Here is a 14,757-nt window from a genome sequence, read left to right on the forward strand (position 1 = left end):
TAAAAAGGGTGAAGAATTCCTTGCCTGAGGAGGTGGTGATGGTGAACTCAGTCGAGGGGTTCAAGAGAGGCCTGGATGTCTTCCTGGAGAGTAACAATATTGTATCTTACAGTTATTAGGTTCTTTACGTAGATCTGGGGATTTATTCTGATGGAATATAGGCTGAACTGGATGGACACATGGCTTTTTTCGGCCTAACTATGTTATTATGTTTAAGAGCACCTTGTTTGAAAAATGCAAAAATCTCTCTATGGACTTAAGCCGTCGGCAAGAGCTTGGAACTCGAATATGAACAAAGTCTTGATGGATGAAGGATTTAAAAGATCTCAAGCTGATCCATGTTTGCATACGAAAAATGTAGCGAAGGAGTGGATGTATCTTCTCCTATATGTAGACGATGTAATCATGTCTCATCAAGATGAAAAAGAAATTGCAAAGCTAGGTGAAATTCTCAACCAGCACTTTGAGACTAAGGACCTTGGAAAACTGACATATTTGGGAATCCAAATCCATAGAGAGGAAGATGGGAGTTTTCTTCTCAACCAAAGCTCTAAAATTTCCACAATCCTAAACCAGTTTGGAACGTCAGAAGCCAAAGGGTGAGAGTTACAGACAAGCAGTGGGGGAGCTTCTGTACATAGCAACCACTACTCGTCTGGATATCACAGCCACAGTCAGAATTCTGTAGACGTGTAAGCAAGCCACGCCAAAGAGAGTGGAATGCAATTAAGAGAATTCTTCAACATCTTAAAGAAACTCAAAGGTTAAATGTTAAGATATTTGCGTCAGGAGATCTCACACTCAGAGGTTATGTAGATGCAGATTGGGCTGGAGATTCAAGTGATCGAAAGTCAACAAGTGGTTACTGGTTCAAGTTAGGAGAAAATTCAATTTCTTAGTTGGAAGTCCAGCAGAAAACATGTGTCATTCGCATTATCTTCAACAGAAGCAGAATATATATCTGCTGCTTATGCTTATGTAATTTGGTTGAACCAATTTTAGAAGATTTCGGCAAGCTATTAGCTCAACCAACAGTTATCTTGCCAGCAGTAAGAAGATTATTGCAAGGACTAAGCACATCGATGTAAAACATCACCACTTACGTGACTTAGTAGAACGTGGTGTACTCCAGTTTGTTTATTGCGAGTCTGACAAGATGATAGCTGATGGCATGACAAAGCCATTATCAAGAGCCAAGTTTGTGGACTTCAGAACCGCAATGTGACTAACAGGGTTAAGTAGTTGTTGAGTTTGGTTGTATGAGTGTTTAGTTGCTAGTTTTGTATGCTGTTTATAAAGTTGAAAAAAACCTCCCAGAGGCTCTTACACAGGGAGAGCATGTGACAGTATTTCCTGTTTTCCTGCTGTGTCTGTGTATGAATAAAGCAGCCTTCTGTAGATGCTGCACAGATAGAGACACACAAATGATTTATTCCTGATCTATTAAGCTTATCATATATTGTTCCTGAAAAAACAAGTTCTGTTATCACACGCTTGGAGAGAATCGTGAGTAATCTCCACTGCCAACACAAGTTCTGTGATGTATTAAGAGAAGTATAGAGTCTACATCACGTCAAATAATTATTCTCTTCTACTCCTTCTTGGTCAGATCTCTTCTGGAACACTGTGTCCAGTTCTGGGCACCTCATTTACAAAAAAACATTGACAAGCGAGTGCAAGATCAGAGAAGAGCTAACAGGATGGTGAGATAAAACAAGACTGGACACAAGACCTTCACAGCCGTCTACACATCATAGGGGAGATCTCCTGACACCTTCTCTCCATCTACCTGATGATCCTGAGGAGCACTGGGATCTTCTTGGTTACAGTCCTGTGGAAGAAGAGGACGGGGACATCGCTCTGGTGTTGTCCTCTTACTGGATAGATCTGGAGGAAACACATACAGGGACTGAATTCATTCTCTACATACAGATAATTATAGGCCGTGTGTATTTAGTCCTGTCTATTACCTGGTGATGTGAGGGGCTGGGGAACCTCCATTATGACGTTCTTGTACAGATCTCTGTGTCCTTCTAAATACTCCCACTCCTCCATGGAGAAATAGACAGCGACATCCTGGCACCTTATAGGAACCTGACACATACAATGATACCGTCATCCCCCCGATCCCTTCATAGTGTTACTGTATAATGTCCCAGCATTCCCAGCAGTGTCACCTCTCCAGTCAGCAGCTCAATCATCTTGTAGATGAGTTCTAGGATCTTCTGGTCATTGATGTCCTCATGGATCAGGGGGTGAGGTGGAGGCCCCGTGATTGGGCTCAGGGGTCTTCCCCATCCCTCAGACACAGGGTCCTGACAGCGATCACTAGAGGTCTTCTTCACCACTGTGTAATCCTGGTTATGGAGAGACACATTAATAAATCTCACTCCAGACATTTCCAGAGTCCTCACCTCTCCAGTTCTGTCCATCTGTTATTCCCATAGATAAGAATGATGTAATGTGACGTCATCAGAATCTCTCACCTCTCCAGTGAGACGGAAGAGGATCTCTAGGGTGAGGTGTAACATCCTCTCCGCCATCTTGTCTCTGTCCATATCCATCCTTGATGGGTAAATCAGGAAAATTCTCTTCTGTAGAAGATCTTCACTGAGAGGATCCGATATTGTAGAGACCTGAATGAGAAGAAGATGATCCGATGTAACACCATAAGAATCCTGTGTAATAATACAATTACTGGAGATAATAAGGGAAACATATGAGGAGATTTATTATCTTACAGGGTTTAGTTTTCTTCCCTGACATCTACTAATAAAACCTATATATTTAGGCCCCAGACAACAAGCAGTTTCCTCCTCGGAGTCGGCAGCTGAACACGTTCCTCATAGACTCATCTTCCATAACGCTAAGGCTGTGTTCAAACACAGCGTTTTTTTAGCGGTTTTTACTGCGGTTTTCACTATAAAACCGCTATAAAACCACTAAAAATAAGCTTCCCAGTCATTTCTATGCATTTTGCACTTTTTACCGCGAAAAAACCGCATCGCGGTAAAAAACACAGCATGCTAATTTTGCAGATTTTTCCGCGGTTTTGGCTTCTTCCATGCGGTTTGAAACCGCTGCGGAAAAAAACGCATCAAAAATGCATCAAAACCGCGCAAAAACCGCCGCGGAAAAATTGGTGCGGTTTCTGGGAAGGGATTCAGGTTTTTAAGCAGAAATTTTCTGCAACGTGTGCACTTAGCCTCATTCTCGTCTCATTACCGACACTGGAATCGGCATTAGCAATACTGCAGGAGATATTCATTACACGCGACATGAGAAATAACTATCGTATTTTCCGGTGTATAAGATGACTTTTTAACCTCTGAAAATCTTCTAAAAAGTCGGGGGTCATCTTATACGCGGGGTGTCGCCTTATACACCGGGTGCATATGGTGGGGGAGTGGTCCCGATGAAGAAGGGAGGGTGTAAGTGGTGTTACCATCCCTCTTTTACCTCACTGGTGGCAGCAGTGCGGCGGCTCCTCCTTCAGCAGTGTGGCGGCTCTGTGCTGGGGGTCGACGCAGCTCCTCTTTGTCCAGCGTGGGGTCGTGGCTGGGGGGCGGCAGCGGCGGCTCTCTGTCCAGCGTTGGGGCTCCTCCGGCATTTCCCCAAAGCCCGGAGGCCCAAGGCAGCGCCATTGCTGCGATGTGGTGGCCTGGGGAAAATGGCCGCCGGAGCCCACGTATGCTCAGATTCAGATCTCGTCCCGAGATCTCGGGAGACGAGATCTGAATCAGCATGCACAGGCTCCGGTGGCCATTTTTCCGGAGGCCACCGTATTGCAGCAATGGAGCTGCCTGGGCCTCCGGGCTTTGGGGAAATGCCGGAGGAGTCCCGACGCTGGACAGAGAGCCGCCGCTGCCGCCCCCCAGCACAGCGACCCCGCACTGGACAAAGAGGAGCCGCCACTGCTGCTGACCCCCAGCACAGAGCCACCACACTGCAGATGGAGGAGCCGCCAATCCCCAGCACAGAGACCGCAGATAGCACCGCTGCCACCAATGAGGTAAAAGGGGATGATAACTCCCCTTACACCCTCCCTTCGTCATCGGGACCACTCCCCCGCCATATGCAGATTGCTCCAGACCCATCATATAACATGACACACTGCATATAAGAAGACCCCCCGACTTTTAAGAAGATTTTCTATTTTAAGTGTGCAGAGATACTGCATCTTGTGAGTACGTGAGACCAGAGCCTGCAGTGACAGGAGAGGTGCGCTCTGACCCCCGTGCAGAGACAGTGACCCCTGTGCTCATCCCCGGTACCTGCGGTGTCAGTGCAGATCCCCTGACTCCTGTTGAGAGACTTATAGAGACACAGAGCACCGTACCTGCGGAGAGACTGCTAGTTTTGAAGCATAGACTCAAAGCAGGGGGTCCCGGAATGCCTTTTGTTCCCCCTGCCCTTCTTCATTAACCCCCAAGACCCCTGTTGTGTGTCCTTAGAGACTGCAGAGCCTACAGCGACTAGAGAGACAACAACTGCCGCTGCTGACGGTGCCGATGCGGGAGAAGACGACCCTACAAGCCAGTACTCAGCAGACTGATAAGTTCCAAGAACACCCGTTTCTAACGGTTACTCTTTTTGACTGTTTGATATACTGCTTTAAAACCAGTTTAACCCCCCAGTGCTTTCTCCCTGCGAGGATTATCATATCCCTGTAAATAAAATCCTTTAACTTTTGATTTGTCTCGGTTCCGTCGTGACATACCAGCAACTGGAAGTTTATTACATTACTACGATAGTATAAACCTGGGGCTGGAGGGCACCACTGCAAGGGATCACCTGTACATGCTAATAACAATATGCAAAAAGAGGAAAGAGCATGTACACAACAGGGATTACCAAATTGTAATGAAGTGTAAAATTCACCTTTATTGAAACACTATAAAACACACTGAAAGCATTAAAAACATTAAAAAATGCACCAAGGCAATGAGAGAAATACAAAAAACCCCAAAAGGGTTAGAAAGAACCCCTGCTTAAACCCACACTGGAACCATCTGTAGGTGATAAATATACAAGTACACCACTTTAGTCAGGAAACCATGCCAATAATGGTGTAATACAGTCCTGTCAAGTCACACTAAAATTATATGAGTACCATACTATATAAGCTGCAGGGCTGCAAAAAAACACACCAAAATGGCATGCTGCTACATACAAGATATAAAGTATAGATCAAAGATGCAAAAAGAACAGACTGCCCGATACAACCTGAGCCCTAGAGAGTGGAGACATACGCCTGAACAGAGTAACACATCCAGGGAGGGCTGAATATAAGCAGGGTAGTGTGGGAGGCAGGGGCCAAAAGATGCCCGACGCGTTACCCCAGGAGACCTGGCTTCATCAGGGGCAATGCAAAGTGTGTGAGAGAGCGTCTTATAAATACCTTAACATGGTGCTATTTGCCAGAGAGCAGCTGGAGAACATCATCATGATAATGTCCAAGTGCCGAGGCCGGCGTGTGACGCAAGCGGAAGTCCCTCAGGGCCTCCATCTGCGCAGGCTCAGCCCAAAGTCAGTAATGAGGGCACCGCCGGGAGATTCAAAGATGGCCACCGAGAAAATCAACAGAGCATGCGTTGAACCGCGCATGCGCTCATGCAGCTAATCAGAAGGAACACGTAAGGAGTTCGCTCATGCGCCGTACACGCGATCCCGAACTTCGAGCATGCCCGCTCAGGATAGTGTCCAGTTCATTAGGCCTTAGCACAGACCAACACACAGGAGATCCGCACATTTCCAGCGCCAGACACTGATTGAGAGACTCATCCTCCATTTTATCTGCCAAACTACACCCCTGGGAATGGGACATGTAAGCAGTCATTCCCACCCATCACTGGAATGGCCTAATAACTCTCTCAGCACTATATGTGCTGGAGCATTCTTCCGAGCTCATATCACCGCAGCTAAGAGCCGCAATGACACATCTCCCCTCAAGGACTCGTCCGGCGCCCATCTTACACCCCCATACACAGTAGACTAAAGTTCCATGAAAGCACTGATTTCGGGGGTATTGGCCGACCATATAATATATTTGGGGGCCTCCCGACAGATGATGTCAGGGCAGAGAAGGATCTGACATCCTGAATTTCAGAGGATAATCCGTCTGTTCTTCCTGTAGATAATCCTCCTCTAGAGGAGTCTGGAGGCGACTCTCTCATACAGACCACAGGAAAGCTGGAATATTTGTGTGTATGGGGGAGTCGGGAGAGATCGCCGTCTGCCAAATGACCGTTCAGCCAACTCTGATCTCATGTGTATGGGGCCGTTAGTATTACACTGACAGGCAGTGATGATACACGGCACTACAGTAGTACAGGGCATCACCGGAGCCATCAGAGGCTTGTATGTTGTGTGATCGCACTGATCAGAGGGGTTTAAAAAAGGTTTAAAGTGGAAAAAATATCAGTTTCAGCAACAAGAAATATCCATCACTATATGGAAAACATATATATATTTATAATGTACATACAGTGGGTTTGGAAAGTATTCACACCCCTTTACATTTTTCACTCTTTGTTTCATTGCAGCCATTTGGTAAATTCAAAAAAGTTCATTTTTTCTCTTCAGTGTACACTCTGCACCCCATCTTGACTGAAAAAACAGAAATGTAGAAATTTTTGCAAGAAAAACTGAAATATCACATGGTCATAAGTATTCAGACCCTTTGCTCAGACACTCATATTTAAGTAACATGCTGTCCATTTTCTTGTGATCCTCCTTGAGATGGTTCTACTCCTTCATTGGAGTCCAGCTGTGTGTAATTAAACTGATAAGACTTGATTTGTAAAGCCGCACACCTGTCTATATAAGACCTAACAGCGCATGTCAGACCAAATGAGAATCATGAGGTCAAAGGAACTGGCCAAGGAGCTCAGACAAAATTGTGGCAAGGCACAGATCTGGCCAAGGTTACAAAATAATTTCTGCAGTACTCAAGGTTCCTGAGAGCACAGTGACCTCCATAATCCTTAAATGGAAGAAGTTTGGGACCACCAGAAGTCTTCCTAGACCTGGCCGTCCATCCAAACTGAGCAATCATGGGAAGAGAGTCTTGGTGAGAGAGATAAAGAACCCCAAGATCACTGTGGCTGAGCTCCACAGATGCAGTAGGGAGATGGGAGAAAGTTCCACAAATCAACTAGCAATGAAGCCCTCCACCAGTCAAACCTTTATTTCAGAGCGGCCCGACGGAAGCCTCTCCTCAGTGCAAAATACAGAAACTTGGCACACACTCGTGAATTCTGATGCAGAAAGGTGATTTTTAATACAGTACATACATACAGACGTTTCAGTCTATGACCTTCATCAATGTACTGTGGGTTGGAACATAAAAAGTAAAATAAATATAAAGGTGACATAAAGAAAGTATATACAAGGTATCTGGGTAGATAAACCAGAATATATCATAATCATATGCAGAGACATCCAGCACATTAAAGCACATGTGTACATAGTTTATATAATGTGTAGTCAGAAGAAACAATGGTGGAGACCAAGATCTGCAAATAAAGAGAGACACATACCAAAGGCTGTACTGTGAGCTCAGGAAGACTGGGCATGAAGAGAAAAAATCCTAAGGGGAAAAGGTATTGTTGTAGTCTCAAAGAAAAACACGTGGTAAGAGTGTGCATTGAAGTTCCTGGATAACATACCGGTGGGTGAGGAGGCACAGGAGGCCGTCTCTCTACAGAAGGGAACATAATAATGAGCAGCTAAGTAACCATAATGGTAAATGTGAAAAGAGTGTCCATGAGGTCTTACCGTGATTTAGTTGTGGCAGGTGGACGCGGTATCCGCCGCGAATCAATAGCGCAATATCAGTGGGGAGCGTCAGGGTTTATATCCCTGAGAGAACATGGAGGCTGGGTGGAAGTGTGCAACCGGAAGTGAGCCGGCGTGCGCTCCACTCACATCATTATGCGTTCCAGGCACTGGGTGATGATGGAAAGGGGGCGTGAGCAGGGAACGTCTGCCTGTATGAGCTGCTGAACACTGAAGAATAGGACGGAATGTGGGGAGGTGCAGAGTAGTGCCTTGGTTACCATAGTAACCGCCGGGGCGCCGCTGCAGGAAGTGCCAGAGAAGACGGCAGAGGAAATTCAGTGTTCTGGTGACGGTGATTTCAAGAACATTCACAATTGTTGGTTCTGTAATAGAGATAAAAGCAGATTAGAATGTGGTAAGCAGGCTTAATGTGAACAGGTACAAGGTATACTATGTCTCAAAGTACAATAAAGAAAATGCTGGACAGACTCTGTCTCATTCATCAACCTTAATGCCATGTGCTGGCTCACGCATAAAGATATAGCTAAATCATGATTGAAGAAATGATTGTACATCATAATCCTTATTTAACCCCTTGGGTGCCAAGGTATTCAGCTCGTGGATCCAATAGGCCTCTCTTCTTTTTAACATATTAATCCGGTTACCGCCCCTGCGTGACGGATGGATTTGTTCTACAACTTGAAACTTAAGTTGTGCGATGGTATGGCCGGCAGTGATAAAATGATGGGGGACCGGGAGGAGCATATTTTTACACCTTATGGTGGATTTATGTTTAGCTATCCGATCCCTTATATGTTGTGTAGTTTCCCCCACATAGAGTAAGCCACATGGACATTTGATGATATATATCACAAAAGAGCTATCATAGGTATAATACTCTCTAATGTCATACTTTTTGCCTGTGTGGGGGTGATAAAAGCTGTTTCTTTTCTGAATATTGTTGCACTGCGTGCATTGTAAGCAAGGGAAGGTACCAAATTTGGGATTTTTAAGAAAGCGTTGTTGTATAGAGGGACGGGGTGAGCCTATATCTGCTTTAATTAGGATATCTCGTACATTGCGGGGTCTCCTAAAACAAGGGAGGAATGGTTCTCTGAAGACCCTTACATTGGGGTGGGCTGTCGTGAGGAGATGCCAGTGGCGTCTGATACTTGAATGTATCCGATAGACTAGAGGATGATAATCATGTACAAATGCAATACGGTTAGTTGCCTTGGGTTTGGGAGGGGAGAGGAGATCTAAATTATTCAATATATTTGGTGGATAACCCCTCTCTAAAAATTTTGTGCGCATCTCATTCATGCGTGCTTCTTGAACCTCTGTGTTTGAGACTATCCTCTGAACCCTTTTAAGTTGAGATTTAGGAATTGCATTCTTCATTTTGGTCGGATGGAAGCTCTCATAATGGAGCAAGCTATTCCGATCCGTTGGTTTCCTATAGAGATCGGTGGAGAGGTGACCCAAGTTGTCTTTTATGACTAACGTGTCCAAGAAGTTAATCTGATTGGTATGATGTGTCATCGTAAAACTGAGGCCTTGCCAGGATGTTTGTAACATGGAAAAAAAAGGAATGTAGTGTATCAAGTGGCCCACCCCAGATACAGAAAATATCGTCAATGTATCTCTTCCACACTATAGAATAAGTGCGGAAGAGATCATCACAATATATGACACAATCCTCCAAGTGGGCTACGTAGCAATTTGCATACGGATGTGCAGTATTTGAGCCCATAGCGGTCCCCTTGGTCTGTAGATAGTACGTATCCTCAAATAGGAAAAAATTCTTTGTTAACACTATGGACAGTAGTTCACAAAAAAGGTTGATTTGTTCTGGATGAAATTTAGACAATTCAAGTAGCCTCCGCACCGACTGGATACCCTCCATATGAGGAATGGATGTATACAGGTCTTTGACGTCGAATGTGACTAGGATGGCCTCCTGTGGAACAGATCCTAAATTATGAATAATATCTAGAAAGGTCCCTGTGTCCAATAAGAAGGACGGTGTTAATTTTATAAGGGGTGTTAGAATTTTTTCTAGATATTTAGAAATTGGGGAGAAGTGCAAGACATATGAAAGCACGCTTAGAGTTTGCTGAGAAACACATGAATAACTCCCAGACTATGAGAAATAAGATAGAACTTTTTGGTGATAATTCTAAGCAGTATATGCAGAGAAAACCAGGCACTGATCATTAGGCAGCATCATGCTATGGGGGTGTTTTTCAGCTGCAGGGACAGGACAACTGGTTGCCATTGAAGGAAACATGAATGCAGCCAAGTACAGAGATATACTGGATGAAAACCTCTTTCAGAGTGCTCTGGACCTCAGACATGGCTGAAGGTTCACCTTCCAACAAGACAATGACCCTACGCAGCTAAAATAACAAAGGAGTGGCTTCAGAACAACTCTGTGACCATTCATGACTGGTCCAGCCAGAGCCCTGACCTAAACTCAATTGATCATCTCTGGAGAGACCTGAAAATGGCTGTCCATCAATGTTCACCATCCAACCTGACGGAACTGGAGAGGACCTGCAAGGAAGAATGGCAGAGGATCCCAAAATCCAGGTGTGAAAAACTTGTGAAAAACTTGTTGCATCATTCCTAAGAAGACTAATGGCTGTACTAACTCAAAAGGTGCTTCTACTCAATACTGGGCAAAGAGTCTGAATACTTATGACTAGTGTTGAGCTTTCCGATACCGCAAGTATCGGGTATCGGCCGATATTCACTGTATCGGAATTCCGATACTGACTTCCGATACTTTTTTCATATTGAATACCGGAATCGGAAGTTCCCATAATGCTATCTGCCCGCTCGCTTTGATTCAGCCAATAGGAATCCTCAGAAGTGTGGGCACATCCTGTTAGGCATGTAGGCATGTTAACTATTGGCATGGCTGTGATTGGCTGCTGAAATGATGTCATGATGCACTGTAAAAGCCACCGCCATTTCTGGTCACTCTGCTGTGAATTCAGTTAGGGACAGGCTGCTGTAGAAGACTGTGAGGGACAGTTAGAAATAGCGATTCTACTAAACATATTGTGCTTTACCCAGGCTACATAAACCACCACTGTAGCTTTCTTTTCCCTAGCAGCAGTGTTCACAGCTCTCTGCAAGGGCTGTGTGAGTGCAGCTCACGCTGTGGAGTGGGTCCTTCAGCCACGTCTGGTTGTAGGACGCACAGCGTGCATCACTGCTGCCTCATACATATTTTTCTTTTTGAGCTGCTTATTTTTCTTAAATTCTATCTAGTGTGCTTCCATCCGTATCCATATACGTTGGTTGCAAACACTAGTAGTAGACAGCGGAGCCTTTCTGCAGCCTGTCAGTCCTAGTGCCCACTTAGCTGCACTGTTCTAGGCTGTCTGAGAGGTCTCTGACTGTGTGTGAGTGCAGCTCATGCTGAGTAGTGTGTCCTGCAGCTACGTCTGGTTGTAGGCCGCTCAGCGTGCGTCACTGCCTCACACATATTTTTCTTTAATTGCAGCTCATTTTTTCTTCTCCTATTAGTGTGCATCCATCCATATCCATCTACATTGGTTGGTTGCAAACACTATATAGGAGTAGATAGAGGAGCCTTTTTTCTGGCTTGTGCCCTTCAGCTGCAGCCAGATTAGTATTACCCAATTTTTTTGGAGCCTCATCTTTTGCATTGTAGGTTACCTGCCTGCATTGTAATAGCTCCAGAAAGTTGGTGATACTCTCACTTTCAAATCTTTGGTCACATCCTTTGAGTTTTTTTTCCCCAAAAAAAAAACAACAAAGTTCACCAAACACTACATTTGAAAGTTGTGTAGGCCACATTAGCTCCCATTAAAGTGTAGTGGACACACACACTTCATAAAATTAGTGTTTCTTATAACGTAAAACAGCTGTTCAGGAATAAGCACACTAAGGGCCCCTTTGTACTTTTCTGCTTATCTTTCTCAGTCTAGCAAGATGAAGAAGGCAGGGAGCAAGGCACGTGGCCGTGGGCATGGAGTTTCAGCAGGGAGAGGATGTGGGGATTCTGCAGGGAGAGAATGTGGGGATTCTGTGCCTGCTGTTGGCACCAGTGAGTCAGCATCCCACAGTTTTAGCAGGCAACAGTCCTTTATGCGCAGCTTTGTAGGACCTCACCGTACCCCACTGCTGAGGGAGGAAGAAATTGAAGCCGTTGTCGGATGGATGGCAGCTAACGCATCAACTTCAATTACTTCCACATCCTCTCAGGGCCAGAGCACCGAAGAGCAACCACCTGTCTCTTCACCACCTGCCAAAGTGCCCAGGCAGTCAGAGAGCCCTGGACAGGAGCCATCACAGTCTCTACTTCTGTTCTCAGAATCTGTTGGTTTGGAAAGAGGGGGCCAGCCAAGCAGCATTCCAGAATGTGAAGAGGGAGTATGCAGTGATGCGCAACTTCTTTGTCCCTCTGAATCTGAAGAGGCGGGTGGGCCAGTGCCTATGGGCAACACACCTCAGTACGCATCAGATGATGACGAGACACAGGTGCCACTTTCTGTTGCGTACGGTGCTGGCGAGACAACCCAGGAGAAGCAGGTGTTTGAAGAGGGGAGTGTAGATGATGAGGTCCTTGACCCATCATGGCGTGAGGAACAGGAAGGTGGTGGGAGCAGCTCTGAGGAAGAGATTCCCCTAACGGCCAAAACCGTTGTGAGTTCATTTTCCCCTTCACCATTGAGGTCTGATGAACTCCCTCTTCTGCTGAAGGAAGGTAGTGAAGCTGATTACCAAGCACCTGAGCAGGATGATGATGACTGGAATTGCTGACTGGATATAAGGCAGTCGACGCCCTTCTGCCTTGCTGGTGATCTTCCTGAGGGATTCTAGGAGACCAGTTTGATTCCTGTTCCTCAAAAGCTAAGTTTTCTGCTCTGCTTTTTGCATTTGTGTTTTGGTTTTGTTTTGCCTTGTTTTTCTGGATTTCTACCATTCCCTGCTGGGGTGGGCTGAATTCCTTTTTGCTCTGTCTTCAGAAAATACCTGAGTACTGATATAGTCTTTTTGAAGCCTAGCGTCTTCAGGGCTTTTTTCCCTATCAGTCTGTTGGCTCTTGTTTTGATAGGGTTTTGGTGGATTGCAGACAGCAGCTTTTCTATCCTGTCCTATTTAGTTAGCTTGGGCCCCATCATTTGCTCAGCCTATCTTTCTATCTGTGTGAGTGCCTTTTCATCTTGCTTCACCGTCATTATATGTTGGGGGCTGCCTATTGCTTTGGGGTCTGCTCTGGGGCAGTTTAGATTTCCCTTTCTGTCTTTAGGCTATTTAGTTCTCCGGCTGTGATCGAGGGGTCTAGGGCACCGTAGGAACCCCCCATGGCTACTGCTAGTTTTTGTTGATAGGTTCAGGGGTCTGCAATCCGATAGCTGCCAACTTCTCTGGTTTTCTGGACTTAGCTAGTATTTCTGTTTTTGCCTCCTACGGTGACTCATTCATAACAGAGGGGGCAGACTTGGTTGCCTGTAGCCTCCACTTCGGCACCTGTTAGGAGCATTCCACTTTCAAAAGGCAAAACGGGCGCTCCCAAGACTTGCAGTGCGTGGTCCTTTTTTGACACAGTTGCAGATGACATTTGCTTTGTCAAATGCAAGCTGTGTCATCAGAGAGTCAAAAGAGGGAAAAATGTCAGCAACTTCAATACCACTAATATGTGGAAACATGTGCGGACCAAGCACAAGGTGGAGTTCCACAGACACACTGAAGACGTAGGCCAATGTACAGCACCACCTACCACCTCTTCAGCTCATGTTGGGGCCTCTTCCTCCAGCTCACACACAGCTGGTTCGGCTTCCTCACAGGATCACCAAGGAAGAACCTCTGGCACTGTTGTCCGGAGACCCTGTGACATTCCACCCACAGCACCACGTTCCAAGTCATCCTCACACTCCCAGGCCACTCGACAGCCATCGGTAGCACAGGCATGGGAGAAAAGGCGGCCATACTCGGCAAACCATCCCCGAGCACAGGCTCTGAATGCTGGCATTGCCAAACTACTGGCACTTGAAATGCTCTCATTCAGGCTGGTGGAGACTGACACCTTCCGGGACTTCTTGGCATTGGCAGTCCCACAATACACCATGCCCAGCAGCTTTTATTTCAGCAGGAGAGCCGTCCCTGCCCTGCAGAAACATGTGGAGGCAAACATAAAACATGCGCTACTAAACGCCGTCAGTAGCAAGGTCCACCTGACCACTGATGCGTGGACCAGTAACCATGGACAGGAACGATACCTTTCCCTCACTGCCCATTGGGTCAATGTTGTGGAGCCGGGTACAGATCTGGAGAGTGGCGCTGTACGTGTTCTGCCAACTCCACGGATTGCAGGAATCCAGTCTGTACACATTGACTCCTCCTCCTATTCAAGTTCCTCTGAAACAGCGCAGCTGGAGCCTGTTATGACCGATATGAGCACAGCCATGGCCAAACGTCAACAGGTCGTACTGAAATTAATTTCTTTGGGGAATCGAAGCCACACAGCGCAGGAGCTCTGGAATGCCATCAAGCAGGACAGCGACGTGTGGTTTGTGCCAGCGAATCTCCAGCCAGGCTTGGTAGTGTGTGACAATGGCCGAAATCTGGTGGCAGCTCTTGGCCTAGGCAACCTCACTCACATCCCATGTCTGGCACATGTGCTCAACTTGGTCGTGCAGAGCTTTCTGAGGGACTATCCGGATCTTGATGCACTGCTGCACAAGGTCCGCATAGAGTGCGCTCACTTGCGTCATTCCAGCACGGCAAGATCGTGCCTTGCTGCTCTGCAGCACCGATTACGCCTTCCGAACATCGCATCATATGTGACCTACCCACCAGGTGGAATTCTACGCTACATATGTTGGAGCGGTTGTGTGAGCAGCAGGCAGCAGTCATGGAGTACCAGCTGCATCAGGCGCAAACAAGTCGCAATGTGCGCCGGTCACACTTCAGCACCACTGAGTGGGCCTCTATGAA

The sequence above is a fragment of the Dendrobates tinctorius genome, unplaced genomic scaffold, assembly GCF_039654945.1.
Source record: "Dendrobates tinctorius isolate UK_male_01 unplaced genomic scaffold, ASM3965494v1 ptg000320l, whole genome shotgun sequence".
Lineage (NCBI taxonomy): Eukaryota > Metazoa > Chordata > Amphibia > Anura > Dendrobatidae > Dendrobates > Dendrobates tinctorius.